Below are 13,746 nucleotides of genomic sequence, written 5' to 3' on the forward strand. Positions count from 1 at the left end.
CAGTTCAGTACTGCAGGAGTTCAGAGCTTGGCCTTGTGGGCAGTACCATGGGGCGCAGCAGGTTCAGTGGCTCTGGGGGGCTGCACAGGGACAGTGCTTCAGTGGATGGGCACAGTGCTCAGTGGCTGGATGTAGAGGGTACAGTGGCAGTGGCGGCACAGTGGAGGGGCCCAGCCAGGAAGGGGCCCAGGGCTCAGTGGTGGGGGCTTAGTGGAGGGGTGCAGGGGCTTAGTGGAGGGGCACAGTGGGGAGTGGGCACCAGGGCTCAGTGGAGGGGTACAGGGGCTTAGTGGAGGGGGCTGGGGGCACAGTGGAGTGGTGCAGGGGCTTAGTGGAGGGGTGCAGCAGGGAAGGGGCACTGGGGCTCAGTGGAGGAGGGTGGTGGCTCGGGGTCCTTGTGCCCAAGGCTGCTCCTGCCCGGCCTCCCCCGCGTCCCCGCATTGCTCCCCTGCCCACTGCCCTGTCTTTCTCGGCCAGACACTGACACCTTTCACTGATTCACTGCGGAGCTCGGACCAAGCACACTCACACACCCTCCCACCATGGGGCGCATGCTGATGATGCCTCTTTCCTCTCTCCGCAGAGTCCGGGGTCCCCGCGCGTGCCCAGGAGGCTGGCCAGGGACAGTAAGTACAGCCAGAACAGCCAGCAGCGCTGCAGGCAGGGGGTGAGGCTGGACAGTGATCCCTGCCGCTGTGCCGAGGGCCAGCAGTATGTGGGCCAGCTTCTGGGGCAGGGCAGAGCAGCCTGGGATGGCAAAGAAAGCCCCCGGCGGGTGGGGTGGTCCTGGGGCAGCCAGTCAAACCAGAGGGCACATTTCTAAAGCTCGGTCTGGGGGCTCCCTGCTCTGTTTTTAAGGGGCACTGAAGAAAAAACAACTTTAACAAAACAGCCTGGGTCAAACATGTCAGGCCAGTTCTTAGCCAATTGGCCACATCACAAAAATGGAATTGACACTAATTGCAATCCTGTGCGTACTACCAACAGAGGCCCTGAGTCTCAGTGAGCAATAGACGTTGAACTGCTTGGAGCCCTAGCAGGGCTCCAGGCAGAGGTGAGGAACATTGGTAGTGAAGCCTGTTCTGCCTGTGTAGAACCTGTTCTGTGAATGAATGGAAATCTTCATTCTTCCGGGCTACCAGGCCAGCATCTTTCACTGGCACTGAAGGTCACACCCCGAAAAACCATACAAATCAAAGTGATACAATTTCACAAGAGATATCTGTGCCCTGAAATATCATCCATACCTATTGTGTGAGGACTTCTGCCAAGAGTGGCCCACGTGGCCTTCATTCTCTACCCTTTTTCTGCCATTATATATGCTTTTAAGCATGTACATGCACTGAATTCCCCAGACTTAGAAGAAAAAGAGTAATTCTGTTCTAGCACTGATAGAGCTGAAACGGACCCTTTCCTTTGCTTCCAAGTTTGTTGGTTTTGTCAGATAAAGTTAAGGCTCACAATAATTGGATGCATCTTCTGCTGCTCTGAGATTTGGAAACTGATTAGTTAATCTGTATGTTACATAGCGGCAGAAAACTGACTGAGATCCAAAACTCTTTCTAAATTTGTCTTCAATACAAAATCTAGAAAAGAAGTCCAAGCAATTAGTAAGGAATGCTGACTCTGCAAAATAACTATTGCTGATAAACAGCTGGTAAGGAAGTACTTGGGAAATGTGAATACCCACTGTACAAATCAGCTGTTCTGGGTGATGTGTCTAACAAGCTTACTGATCCACTACCATTCCTTTTTTTTTAAACTCAGGGACAATTCAGGAGGTAATGAAATACTGGAGAAATGGAAATTTAGCACCTTATTTTCAATGAAGAATGATTCTGGCAAATACCACCCTAGAAGTGGAACTTCTCTCTCTAGCTGAAAGAGAGTAATGCAAGGGCATTAATATCTGGTAATGCATCCAGTTTGGTGGCGATTTCTGGTAGAAAGTAGAGATTGCTGGTAGGGTCCGTGTTCATTAACATCTTCATTACTGAACCACATTGAATAGTTTCCAACTTTGCGTTACAGAAAAGGATGTTATTAATCTCCCTAGACTCACCTCCACGGCACCAGGCAGCCAGGCCCTTCTCCCTCGACCGACAGAGAGAGACTGATCCTTCTGGCTTCCCTGGCTTTCTTATAAGCCCCTGTCGCTCAGTTTGAGGCATGGCCCCAGCTGCAGCTACTTCCCCCAGTCAGCCAGGATTTTACCTTGCCCAGCCCCAGCCCTCTGCAGGGCTTTTCCAACAACTTCCAGGCTGGAGCGGGGGGCGTCACCCTGTTACACGGCACAAAGATAAAAGATTTTCTTTCTATTAAAAAAAACCAAAGGAAATTAACAAACAAAAACCCTTCATTTAATGTTACTCACGTTTGCTTTCATCAATAAAATCATTAGGAAATACAAAGTCAAGGCTTTTAAACAGGATGAAAAGGTTACAAAGTGAAGCATTCTCAGGTTAGCAAATGTCCAAAGAAGTGTTGCCCTGGCACCCTCAATTCAGTCCTCTTGTGCATTTGCAGGATGATGCAGACTTTAATGACATGATCCCATAGTATTTTTTTCCCACAGGACCCCTGCCTTATTCAGCGCACAGGGGTTTATGCTCTGGGGCTGTGTATTGAAGGAGTCTGTTGCCTGTAGGATCCCTGCCTCATTTCTTGCAGAGTTAACCTTGCACAGGCAATGCTTATTCTGGTATTTCCTAACTTGAGAGTGCTTCACTTTGCAGCCTTTTAGTCCTCTGTGCATTTCCTAATGTTTATAGCTTGCTTTACTGAGGAGAACAGTCTCCATAACAAAGGGCTTGGTTATTTGTGTGTGTGTGATGTCTCCATTATTTATCGGGTCAGTATCACTAGTGTGCGCTTTACAAGACAGAGAAAGTAAGGACACTCCCTGATACAAAGCCCCTATGATCTAAGGAAGACTGACACATACAAAGAAAGCAGGAGATGTAAGAACTAGGACGTTCTTTCTTTCTTTTGATGAATAGTAATTTGTTTATTATGAATTATTATTATGATTAAAGAAAGGGTGGTGGGTTGGGGAACTTGTGTGGTGAGGAGGTTCTATGCAGAAGTTCCCATTGTTTGGCACATGCAGCTGATCTGAAGTGCCGCGCAGTGCTAGGTTTTGGGTAGCAAGCCCCCTCACAATGGCAAAGAGCCTTTTCAGAACTCTGATGCAATCTTCTCTTGATGCTCATCATCTCTGGTGGCCTTTAACCTTAGGCTCATCTCAAGCTCTTTCCACCTCTGGAATGCTCTCTGCTGATTTGCTGCCTTCTCGTGGCATGCCCCATTTCTAGCCAGATTTGTCCAGTCCTTTGTTCCTGTAGAACTAAGTGTGGCTGGAACATTAGACTGGAAGAGTTTGCAACAAAAACAGTATGCAGCATTCTGGGGTTTTGAGTACTGTGGCAGAGCTCTGACCTTGCTCCCGTGGGTCCTGCGCTTCTAGGCGGTTTATGCCAGCCTCCGTGGCTCACTGTGACCCTCCACGTAGCCCTTCTCTCTCTAGGGCCAGAGTATCAGAGGGGTAGCCGTGTTAGTCTGGTTCTGTAGAAGCAGCAAAGAATCCTGTGGCACCTTATAGACTAAGGCCTTGTCTACACTACAAGACTATTTCGAATCAACTTAGTTCGAATTTGTGGATTCGACCTTATGAAGTCGAATTTGTGTATCCATACTAAATACACTAATTCGAATTTCTGAGTCCACATTCACGGGGCCAGCGTCGACTTTGGAAGCGGTGCACTGTGGGAAGCTATCCCACAGTTCCCGCAGTCCCCGCTGCCCATTGGAATGCTGGGTAGAGCCCCCAATGCCTGCTGGGGGGAGAAATGTGTCGAGGGTGGTTTTGGGTAAGTGTCGTCATTGAACCGTCAATCACAACCTCCCTCCCTCCCTCCTTGAAAGCGCCTGCGGGCAATCTGTTCGTGCCCTTTTCTGGTCAGTGACAGCGCGGACGCCACAGCACTGCAAGCATGGAGCCCGCTGCGATCATCGCCGTTTTCTCCTCCTCGCACTTTATCGTCCACCTCTTCCACAGTCAGCTGCTGAGAAATTGGGCTACTTTTCAATGGTGCTGCAAGCACTGGGGGACCATAGGGGACGTTTTACAAACATCAACGTCGGGTGGCCGGGCAAGGTTCATGATGCGTGTGTTTTCAGGAACTGTGGGCTGCTCAGACGCCTGCAGGAAGGTAGTTTCTTCCCGGACCACGAAATAACTGTTGTGGATGTGCAGATGCCTATAGTCATCCTCGGGGACCCAGCCTGCCCGCTAATGCACTTGCTCATGAAGCCCTATACAGGCGCCTGGGACAGCGACAAGGAACTCTTCAAATACCAGCGAGCAGCGAGACCTGTGACTGTTCAGTTTCTTTACAGAGAAGCTGAACCTGCCCCTGTTTCTTTACCCAGTTACTGTTGACTCTCCTCTTCGGTTACATACCCCGTTCACCCCGTTACCCCCACTTCCAGCACACGTGTAAAAATAAAATACATGTCCCATTATTACTTAACAAAGGTTTCTTTATTCATGACTTTTCGTGAAAGGGTTGAAACTGGGATGCAGGCTGTGCTGGGTAGGGTGTGCGGTGATGTAAAGACCGCCTCTAAACTCAAGGAATGACAGGCTCCTGCTCCTAGAGCGGTCCGCAGTGCCGGAATGCTTCTTTCAACGGAGCCTGCCATCCCTCTTTATGGAATTCTGTGTGCGGGCGGATATGTGACCTTGTGGTGGAGGAGGACGGATACAGATTCCTCAGCTGCGTGACTCAGCGGTCCAGGACAAGGACCGCTGTATAAGATCTGTAACCACCCTCCCACACTGCAAAGTCACATCTCCCCCGCCCACACAGATCCTGGAAACCACCTCCAAAAACCGACCAGGGTGCCTACTGACTGCACCGTGTGTGTGACCCGCTGCTGATCCTGCCCCCGTGTCTGTACCCTGGGAAAGGTGACTGTCCTATGCAATTAACCACCCCCTTCCCCACGCCCCCCATTCAAACACAGTCTTCTTTGAAAAAACATAACGGAAACAGTAATTAACAGCAAAACATTTCTATTAATTAAGTAGACAGTTAGGGGATGGGACTGGGATTGGGACTACTGTGAGTCTGGAAGTGAAGGACTTCAGCAAATGTAGGGTATGAGAGCTTTTGGGTACTTGAGCACTGTGCTGTGGTGCAGTGACAGTATTCACGTCCCCGGCCGCCCCTCCTCCTGATTATTTTCGGTGAGGGGGGTATGGGACTGTGTGGCAGGGGAGTGCGGTTGCAGATACACTGCAGGGTGTCTCTGTCCTCCTGCGGTCCTGCAGAACATCCACAAGGCGCCTGAGCGTGTCCGTTTGCTCCCTCACTAGTCCAAGCAGCGTTTCAGTCGCCTGCTTGTCTTCCTCACGCCACCTCTCCTCCCGTTCGCTGTGTGAGCGCTGGCACAGAGAGACGGTCTCCCTCCACTGGCTCTGCTGGTCCGCCTCTGCTAGGTAGCAGCCCATACGTTCCTCGAACATCTTGTCCCTTGTCTTTTTCTTTCGTCGCCTAATCTTTGCCAGCCTCTGCGAGGGGGATGCTGTGGCAGGTCTGGAGACAGTGGAAGCTGTGAGATGGGAAACAGGGAGTGAATTCCTTGCAAAGATACATTTTTGCGAACAATTAACTGAGTCTAGGCTGTCTCTGCGAATTCTGGGTTGAGGACCCCTGTGCCTGCTGGGGCACAAATCATTTTCGCGGTGGATTCTGGGTAAATGTCGCCAGTCATTCCTTCCTCCGGGAAAGCAACGGCAGACAATCATTTCAAGCCCGTTTTCCCAGAATTGCCCTGGCATACGCCATAGCGTGGCAACCATGGACACTGTTTTGCCTTTTGTGTATGTCACCGTATGTGTACTAGATGCCGCTGACAGAGGCGGGCCAGCAGCGCTACACAGCAGCATGCTTTTGCTTTTGCATGACAGCAGAGATGGTTACCAGCTATATTGTACCATCTACCATACCATAAATTGGTAATAAGATGGTAATAAGATGGGCATGGTTACCCGTCCTTTTGCACTGCACCATTTGCTGCTGTCATAAGTGCCCCTGGCCGAGCAGCCAGGGGCGCAAAAGCAAAAATTGGGAATGACTCCCTGAGTCAATCCCTCCTTTTTGGTATCTAAAAATAGAATCAGTCCTGCCTAGATTATGGGCAAGTGTACTAGAGAACCACTGTATCATAGAACCAGAGAGCACAGCTGCTCTGTGTCTGATCCTGCATAAATTATGAGCTGTATGCTATTCACAGGGGGTGCTCCTGCAACAACACCACCTGTTCATTCCGTTCTTCCCCCAGCCTTCCTGGGCTACCATACCATTGTCCCCCCACTTGTGTGATGAAGTAATAAAGAATGCAGGAATAAGACACAGTGACTTGTTTGTGAGAAATGAGTGGAAGGAAGCCTCCAGCTGCAATGATAGTCCAGGCAGGACATTAAGGAGTGTGGATGAAGGAGCCCATCATCCCTCTGCTAGTCCAGGGGCAATTGAATCTTTTATTTACAATGAAAATTTACAGTCTGGTTCTGTAGAAGCAGCAAAGAATCCGTGGCACCTTATAGACTAACAGACGTTTTGCAGCAGTTACAGTCTACTGAGCTGCACTTCCTCTCCTCTGGCTCCCCTCTGCCTGACTGGAGTGAGCCCTTTTTATAGTATCAGCAGGGCCTTAATTAGAGTCAGGTGGTCACATTAGCTTAATGGCCTCACCTGACTCGTTACAGGTTAATTAAAGACAGGTGTTCTCATTAGCCTGGAGCAGCCCCTGCTCTGGTCAGTCAGGGAACAGAAAACTGTTAATCCAGTGGCCAGTATATCTGCCTTCTGCTATTCTGCTGTACCCAACTGCCCTGGGTCTATCACAGTACATAAGCCATGGCCTTTCCGCTTTGTCACCATTGGGGATTTCACACCAGGAATGTGTTGGATGGAAACTTCTATTTTCATTTTCTTTGGGGAACATGAAGTTTTTCACTTGCTGTGGCCCAGGCAGTACAAGGAAGTCCCTCAGGCTACTGCTCAAGTGGGTCCACAGTCCTGGATCATCTAGATTTAAGGAACTAAACTCAGCAGCAGCTGTATCTTGTGCCTCCACCACACTCTTCTCTGATCTACACTTTTCTTCAGGAATGTGCATGGTTACATCCATTTGAGATGGAGATATGGATGCTGCAGTAGCTGCCAGGTCTCCTGCACTCTGACTACCTGGAAGATCAGGCATCTCCTCACCACTCACATCCTCACTGGGGCCGGAAGGCTCAACGTGAACCATGTGTATCTCAGGAGAGCTCCTTCCTGCTTAGACAGAAAAGCTTCCTTTGCTGTCTTTCCTTTTCTGAATGCTGCCCCAGAGGGGCGTTTTCTTCTTTCACTCATGACTGCTGTTCTGTGCCAGCTAGAGTGGCAGGGGACAAATAAGCAGGCTGGTAGCAGGGTCTGAATGAGGGAAGATATCAGCATCTTAAGGGCCTAACTGGCTCCTACTACTTCAGTTGACTGACTGCCTGTTCTCCTCAAGCGGGTTCAGGGAAGCAGCAGGAAATAGGAAGCTCCCTGACAAGCTGGTGTTAATCTGCCCAGACTCCTGGGGGTGCTCGAGAGGTACATAAGAGGCTCCTCCTCCTTTCTCTCCCTGCAGCTCCTGTTGCTTTCTGTTATTCCCTCTCCCCTTTTCTCCTGCCTGCCTGTTATGTCTCTTGTTCCCCCTTCCTCCAGCACAGCACTCCACCAGCTCTGTGCATCTCCAGCAGAGAGAAAACATATGCACCAGCACCAGACACAATTTTCTACGCTCTGGATCCTAGTGGTGCCCTGCCACAGTTTGGCACCTGTGGCAGCCGCCTCAGTTCGCCTCATGGTAAGGCCAGCCCTGTCCTGTGGGCACGGAGAACCTAACTCCCATTGAGGTCAGCCAGGGAGGCTGGATGTGCACATTGCAGGAAATAGACGGTCAGGGCAGCATAATCCACTGAAAAAACTGCAGCTTGCTAATTGCAACCCAGGCTCTCCCTGTGTGGCTCTTCGTCCTGCCTCTGCTGGCTGGAGCATGAGCAGAGCTTTCTGAGACAGCTGCTGCGGCTGTGGCCAGCCAGTGAAGTGCGTTTCCCATCGTCTCTCTTCTGGCTGTGGATGTTTGACTGCAGCAGCCCCGCAGAGGTCCCGGCCTTGCTCTCTAATGTCCATTCTCCTCTTGCTTGCATGGCGCTTCTTGGACCATGGAGTAGCCTCAGGAAAACATCCCAGCTGTGGACACAGGCACCAGCACCAATTCCCCAAGCCAGAGTCCCCTTTGCAATCCAGGGAACCAGCCTGGGTTGTCTGGAGCGCAGGGTGTGGCCCATGGTGACTGCAGACCCTGCCACTGCTGCACAGCGACTCCTGGGACCCTCTAGCCCATCAGCACTCGGCTCTCCCGCATTCTGCTGAGCGGCTGAGACCTGGGGGAATAGAAACCCTTTATGAGAGACGGAAAATCTCCTCCCAGGAACACTCTGTCAATGGCTGCCAGAGGCCATCCATGTGAAACCCCAAATGTGCAGCCCCTCGGATTCCCACAGGGGAGATCTCAGCTCATTCACTTGTCACCCGTGGCCGCAGTCTCTGACAGGGGGAATGTAGAGGGTTTTTTTGCCAATCCTCCCTTCTGCAGCGCCCATAACAGGAGGAGGTTTGGCCTTGTGATGTGAGCCCTGGGTCTGAGAATCAGGGCTCCTGGGATCTGGGGCTCTGGAATGCGGTGTGGTCTAGTGGGTGGAGCTGGATTTGTTGACAGTGAATGAGAGGGGCTTGTGCTGAAGGACCCTGGGTCAATCCCCACCAATTCCCATGATGTCTACATGTGGCCATGATTTTACTTACTTCTCAATGTAGGTTATTTAGCCCATTCCTGGACACAGGTGTTACATCTGCTGCTGGTCACCCCTGAGATGTAGGTCCTTCATCCACACAAGGACATGGCACATCAAGGTCAATCCAGCAGCTCCCATCCGGTCTTCACCTCCGCAATGGACGGCGAGCTCTAACCTGAGCAGAGAAAGACAGGGTGGTGTTCTTCAGGGGAATCTGCTGGAGCTCCTGCATCCCCTGCCCCACCTCACACCCCGACACCCTAAGGGTTTTCCAAAGATACCACTAATCTCGGATAAACAAAGCAGCTGAGATGAGGTCAATGTGGGTGGATTTACTGACCAGACTGGTTCTAATGGAAGAACAGATTTCTTCCCTGCTCTAGGGAGATTCCCATAGGAAAAGTCTCGGATGGTTGGGGTGGAGGCAATGCAAACCCTCAGCCCCTTGAATGGCAGGAAATCAGGACTCGGGGAGTTAAGGGGTGTCTCTGTCCTGCTGGAGGGAGCAGATCTGGAGATCAAGAAGAGCACTAGTGGCATTGTAGGAAAGCCAGTTACTTCTACCTGTGAAGGTGGCTGAAGCTTCTGGCAGACACTAGAGTCCCGGATCCTTGCACCTCCTTTGGGGATCCCTTTCCTAGGAATAAAATAAGGACACCACACAGAGAATGACATTTGAATCCCAGGTCTGGGATCCAGGGCAAAGGGATGATCTCAGCCAGGCTACGTAACAGGAACCTGATTTTGGTCCCAAGAGCCACAATTACCCAGAGGAGGTTTTCTTCCTCATTTGCTTTCAGGTTATTTACTCACAGTATTCATTTGTCTGCTTTGCCGGGTCTCCACTCTCTGCAGCTGTTCATTGGTTTTAGTAACAGTCTTTCAATTTTTGCTTCTGTTTCCATTTCTTACAGTGTAGCATCTGCTCAGCACTTTTTAAAAAAATAAAACAATTCAAAACAAAATCCTGATCCTATATTGAAGAGGAAGGTTCCTGAGAATTTGGCTGCAGAACTTTAGTGTCTGCATATTTCAGTCCCTATTATTTATTCAGGTGCAGGTCTGATGTAATCTGCGCCCCCAAGAATGCCCATATGATGCACGGGGGTGGGGGGGGGCTTAGAATACCTGTTAAAAGAGAGTAGATTAAAAGGTGGGGAAATCAACCAATGCATCAGCCCTTCTCTGCATCATTAAAGCACCAGGCATGGGAGCGAAACAGGTTAAAAATCCCCATGGTTCTTTCCCACTAGACAGACATCCAGAAAGAAAAAGGCCTTCAGCCAATTATTTCCTTACACTCAGAAGGGGTGAAATTCAGCCCTGTGCAGACAGCCAGGGCAAGGTCTGTGCATCACAGCGGGGTTAAGTGGCACTTCACTGCCCAGGTGCTGGGAGACTTCGGTGGCAGTTTTCCTCCTGGATTGGAACAGCCGGCTGGAATCCTGTGAGGTACAGAGCAGAGAGAGGTTTGGGCCACAACCTTCACCTCAGAGGCTGAGCTTCTGCAGACTTTTGGGATGTTCCCATATGAGGAGGAGGATTTTGGCCAGCCCCAGCTCAGAGCTTTCAGTCACTTCAACCAGTGATTCTCTGGCACAGTTGATCTAAAGCAGCTGAACTTTTCAGGCCTTGCCCCCATCTCCGACCCCCCTCCCACCTCGCATTGTCCCCTAACAGCCCTCTCCCTTCTCTCGATCCCTGCCAAGCCCAAATACAGAGCCTAGCCCACGCTCCTCCTCTCTTAGACCCTCTCCTCACACGATCCTCCCCTACCTTTGACAGACTGATCCTGGTGCCCTTTACCCAGCTCCTGGAGAAATCATGGCTCCTCAGGACAACCTGGGAGTGGATGGTTCCAACCTCTGTGTGGGGTGCGTGGTTTTCCGTCTAAGCATCACTGAGAGCCAGCACGTCTCGATTTCACAGGACGAGGGAAGTCTAGGAAGCGCTGCACTTCTTGAGGACTTCCAACTTCGCCCCATTTATGAATGGCTTCCACCTTATTTGGATCAATTGTAACATCTTCTGGGGAGAGGATGTACCCCCAAAACTCTGTGGAGAGTTGGCTGGAGGTTCCGCTTTTCCAATTCTGCGTTGAGACCATGCTTCCGAAACCTCTCCAGGTTCGGATGTGCTGCGTGTGCTGCTCTGGGTTCTCGAAAAAGAGACGTATGTCACCCGCATAGATGACACTGTCCCCAAATACATCACTGATGAAGTGCTGCAAGGTCAGGGGACCATTAGTTAGCTCAACTAGCATATCAGACCATTAAAATGTCCATCGTCTGTTTTGAAATCTGTCTTCCATTTGTCCCTTGCCCAAACGAGCCTTAGATTGGAAATCCTTGCAGATGAAGGTTGATGAAACTCTTTGCAGATTTCCTGTGAGCCAACAATTGTGGGATTCACAGCAGAGGGTAATGGTTTCAAATGATTGCTTTGTTCAGGAGCTGATTGTCTAAAGAGAGGCGTAGCAGAGTCCCACATTTCTTCTTCCCCAAAAGGGCCTGCTCTTAGGACCGGTTTTTCATGACTGTACGCAGGGAGAAGGTGAACAAAAAGGACGTCACACAGGTTAATGAATGGTTAAGAAGCGATCGCTTCTTAATGGGTAAGGAACCGGGGGTCGTGTAAATCTAAAAACAAGCAGTGGGCTGCTTACACTGTTTCTGTTATGAAAATCAACAGCTCAATGATGCCTTCCTACATGGCCTGGAAACCCTGGACAGCGTTGCATGAAGCAGCGAAGATAACCGGGCCCACCTTGGTTTTGCTCAACGCCGATACAAATTGTTGAAGAGGACTCTGAGGATGATGGCCATGAGGTGTTTCGGAGGAGGCTTGGCATAGAACTAACTGGGCCAGTGCCACGTTGTGAGCGTAAAAAAGTCACGCGGACTATTGTATGTGTTGCTGTTTATGCTGCCCTTAAGCACTGCCTGAGGGAAAAGCTTTGTGAAGAATGCGAGGGCCGTGTCATAGATTTGCCAGGCCAACGGCCCATGACTGGGTGACTTGGACTTTAGTGGATATAAACCACAAGCTCTGGGGCCTATGTGCTGAGCTGGGTTTGGAAAGATGATGAAACACAGTTATTGCCGGAGGTTCTGCTGTGCAATGTCTGTGCCTAAGCCAAGAACATTCAGCGCAAGAGGGGACCTTGATCAATGCTGTGCAATTGAGTGGAGCCCCTGACTGTGTTTTAAAGAAAATAACCTGCTTACAGCTGGAGTGGAAAAATTGCAGGCACCTTCTGGTTCATTTTCTTTAAAACACAGTCAGGGTCTCCACTCACTTGCACAGCATTTCTCCAGTTATGGCAATCATGTGAACAAGGACGTGTGTATCATGAATTGTGGGTTTTTTGCTATAAAACCTGTTGAAAAATCTCTATTCAGGGGGACGCCAGTTTGCTGTGCCCCCCCCCCCCCCACATGCTCGTAATAAAGGGGCCTCGGGCGATTCTGATCCAAATACAACGCGGGGGCGTTTTTCCACGACACGGCGTGATATTGGCCATCTAGTCCGCACAAAAAGTTACAGATCCCTGCTTAAGGAAAAGACTATTTGTAAGAAATCTAAAAGGATTCAGCTAGAGAAAGGTGAGGGGACAAACACACGATAGAAAACTTGGTAGCTGTACATTTAAAAAACAAACCCTATTGAAAAGGGCTTTGTGACTCTCTATGTTTCTGTTTGGAGGCCTTTGGCCCTTAAGTGAGCTAAAAGTTTTAATGAAGCATCTTGGCTTGGTTTCAAGGAGCTGTGTGTCTTTTAAATCAAAAATCAATTGTGTGTGAGAACCTAGCGCTTGGGGGTTTTGTGTGTAAAAGTGACCCATTTACAGCAAAAAGCTGAAATGTATGTTGTGGGGGGGGGGAATCCTAAGAAATGTGCTTACAGTAAAACAAACAGGCTGTTCAGACCTGTGTTTGAGTACAATAGAGTTGACTTATCCTGTTGAACTGAGTGGGTTTAAACCCCACTCCCCCCTCACTGAATAGCCAGGGTGACTGCGATTACTTACCCTTGGTGCCATAGGGTTAAATTTGATGTGGGTGGGTGGTTGTGGATGGTGAGTTCTGATTAATATGAAATGAAATAAAACCTCAGGAATTCACAGATGCTATTGGACAGTTTCAATATGACCCCAGGAGCTGGTGGAACACTATTGGACAGATTAAATATGGCCCTGGAGTTGGTCGAATGCTCTGGGTCATTCTTTCTAGAAAACACCCCCACCCCAAACTTTAAGCATGAAAGAAACGTGTTTAAAAAAAAACAACTCAAGCCCCAAGACATTCATTGATCTCTGCAAAGGGCCCCCTGCTTGGAAATGGGGACTGTTCAATACTCTAAGAAGGCCCCACAGAAACATTTATTTTAACTTACAGAGAAAAAGAAAAAAGAAAAAAAAAAGCCCTGTTGTGCAGACAGCTTGGTCCCCCCACCCCAGATCACCACAGGGGGTGCTGCGGGACGGGTTCCTAAAGTCCTTAAGGATCTATTAGTTCAGAGCTGTGGGAATTAAATTAAGCTGCTAGCTACTATGCTGAAGTCTGTTGGAAACAATGGGCTAAGATGGTATAAAAACCTCAGGTCTGTTGGAGACTGTTCTTTTCAACAGAAACTTTCTTGAAAGGCTGCTGGACGGCAGACAGAGGTACGGCTGGCTGGCTTGAACTCTGAAACTATATATTGTATAATGCCTCTCTTTGCCCAGGCTGTCTTAGGAAAATCATGGTGCCTATCTTCATTGCAGCGTGATCTGCTTAGCATGGACCCAGTAACTTTAAGCTGCACTTCACCACCAGGCCAAGGTAAAAACCATTTTAACTATAGTT

The 13,746-nt window shown here is 49.6% G+C and overlaps 1 long non-coding RNA gene across 1 annotated transcript; it reads right to left on the reverse strand.

The window, feature by feature from the left end:
* Nucleotides 1–8,946: 8,946 nt before the first annotated feature.
* On the reverse strand, nucleotides 8,947–10,255 carry LOC123346328. The gene is made up of 4 exons (XR_006572970.1): nucleotides 10,199–10,255; nucleotides 9,713–9,831; nucleotides 9,464–9,536; nucleotides 8,947–9,074 (listed from the first exon to the last, which is right to left on the reverse strand). It is a non-coding gene; the product is annotated as an uncharacterized LOC123346328 (long non-coding RNA).
* Nucleotides 10,256–13,746: the final 3,491 nt, after the last annotated feature.

The sequence above is a fragment of the Mauremys mutica genome, chromosome 12 (assembly GCF_020497125.1).
Source record: "Mauremys mutica isolate MM-2020 ecotype Southern chromosome 12, ASM2049712v1, whole genome shotgun sequence".
Lineage (NCBI taxonomy): Eukaryota > Metazoa > Chordata > Testudines > Geoemydidae > Mauremys > Mauremys mutica.